Here is a 2,650-nt window from a genome sequence, read left to right as displayed (position 1 = left end):
AATTTAACCTACTTTTCATCAACTTGTTGCTATAGGGTATTGAAAGATCTTATGAACTTTTTTCTTCTTTTTACAGTGAAGTAAGGCAGAGAGTTCAAAACGTGGGTGTTACTGGAATTAATAGTTCCCAGGGTTGGTCCATATATGCCATTGCACTGGGCTCGTTCACGCTTTGTCCGGGTACCATGTAGCACTCTCTTCCCATGCGTAGTCAATGCCGATACAAACGAATGATCTCGGCTGGTGTTTCTCAGTTGGTGGTTTGCGACCCCCGGGGACTCAGGAAAGGCAGTCAGAAGGCTGAGAGATGTTGAGTGTTTCATTATGATCTAAAGCAAAGAAAATCTCACTCCTGCACTCCCCTGTTCATTGTGGTCAGTGTTCTCTGCCAGCCTCTTGAAATATACAAGTTATATATAGACTCAGCACTGGATACATGTTGTATTCTTACTTTTATAGTAAATGTTCAGGGGTCAGAAAAAAATTGACTGCCAATAAGAGGTACTTGCTTACTTATTTCAGCTGTGAAATGAGAGTTTGCAGCTGTGTACAGTAACCCTTTCATTGCCTGTATCCCAGCCAGCGAGACTGAAACCCCTGCGGTGGTTAGTAGAAATGGGGACGAGGCAGAAAGTTTTTATTCAAACCAGCATTGAGTACTCTCAGCGATCGCAGGAGAGCAAAGGAACCCAGGGATCGTTGGTCACTAAGTCTCCCAGGCAGAGGAAGGGATGGGGGGGAACAGAAGTCAGAAAATGAAGGAGAAATAAGTGGGGGGGGGGGCGGAGGTCACAAGCTCCCAAACCTGCCCACATCCAGTCATAGAGTCATAAAGTCTAAGGCCAGAAGGGACCACTGGATCATCTGGTCTGACCTCCTGTCTAGCACTGGCTGCCAACACCCCCCAGCACCCGCCCACAAAACCCAACAGCTGGAGTGAGACCAAAGCCTTGCAGCCCCCAGGAGACTAGACTCTTACATGCCCCAGGCAGAGAATGGGAGGGACCGAGGTGCCCCAGTGCCCCAGACTCCTGCAGTGGCAGGGAAATGGTTAAGTGAGATATTTCTGGGTAATCCTAGTGAGTGCCCCACATCCCATGCTGCAGAGGAAGATGAAAAACCCCCAGGTCACCTACAACCTGACCCAGGGGGGAAATTTCTTCCACATCCCACCTATAATGGTCAGTTAGACTCTGAGCATCGGAGCACAAAGAGAGAGAGAGAGAGAGATCCACCCTGCCCAATATCCTGTCTTCTTCTCTGGCCGTTCCTGAAGCTTCAGAGGAAAGAGAGAAAAAAAACCCTCTAAAAATACATAGAGGGGGGGAAAATCCCTTCCTGACCCCTAGCAGTTTTGGCTGAAACCCTGAAGCATGAGGGTGAGGAACATAATACATAAAATGGAAGTGAGCCCCACTTCACGGTCCACTATTTGTCTCTATTGACCAAGCTTTCCAGCTATCACCAGCAAACTTCATTTAATTTACTGCACCTACACTGGGCAGACTTTGTCCTGTCCCTGCCTCCGCCTGGTCCCCACCATTGGGGGAGTTGCCCTCAGGGTTTTAAAACTAGCACAGTGGGTTTAGCACGGGTGGGAAGGGCCGGGTCTGGGCTGTGATAAAGTGATGGAATATTTTCCCAGCATGCAAGTCAGAAACATCTTGTGCAGGGAAAGGGCCGGGGAAGATCATGATGTGACAGGAACTAAAGGTTCTTCTGAAATCTTCCCTGTCACCCTTCTCACCCTGACAGGTGGCAGAGTAACGCCCACCTGTGGCTCCAGATTGTCCCAGCCTCCCACGGGACAGGGAAGGGAACTGGCTGTAGTGGAGCCAGTCCAGGTAGGGATTATTGCGCGGTTGCTAGTGGGTTCCTGCTGGAGGGGAGGGCAGGAAATACTGAGGGCCTGGGATCTTTGGGGAGCTCAGTCTGGAGGTGGGATGGGGCAGGAAACACCCAGGGTGGCGAAAGGGAGGGGGACAAGGGGTCTGACAAACTGGCTGGGACTTGTTTAACCCCAGTCCTGGATTCCGGGAACAGATCCATTGGGTTTGGGGAGAAATTACCCTATTTGTGGAATGGGGGTGTGTTGGGGGTGGGGGAACCTTGGCCAGCGCTGGGGAAATGTATCAGATTCCCAGTGCAAGAACATGAACCTACTGGCCAGAGGCTGCTAGGAGATTCGAAGGAGGGGGTGGGAGGTTACCCACCAGTGGGGCCTAGAGTAGATAACCCCTCCCCTTCCTTCCAGCTGCTGGCAATGGGAAGCCTGTTGGGATTCCTACTGGGGAGCCGACCCTGGAGCCTGCTGGGGGCCCAATCCCCCGTATCAGCCTCTGGCTTGTAGGTTTGTGATGGAGGAGAAGACCCTTCCCCCTCTGTCTGCTGGGGGGTGGGGGTGAGGGGATCTCTATCTCCCCTCCTGTTTTGCCTCCTGGCTGCTCTGAGCAGGGTAGGGGTGGGACCCTGCTGACTGTCTCTCTCTCAGAGCTTGCATTTGATTGACTTCTCTCCCCCACAAATAGTGGGGCTGTGAGTGGGGCAGCAGGTACTGAGTGTTGGACTCTTGCTCTTTCAGGGGCCAGTGACCTTCGAGGAGGTGGCTGTGTATTTCTCCAGGGAAGAGTGGGCTCTGCTGGACCCCCGT

The sequence above is a fragment of the Mauremys reevesii genome, linkage group 12 (assembly GCF_016161935.1).
Source record: "Mauremys reevesii isolate NIE-2019 linkage group 12, ASM1616193v1, whole genome shotgun sequence".
NCBI classification, from domain to species: Eukaryota; Metazoa; Chordata; order Testudines; family Geoemydidae; genus Mauremys; species Mauremys reevesii.
Note: the sequence above shows the minus strand (reverse complement) of the source record.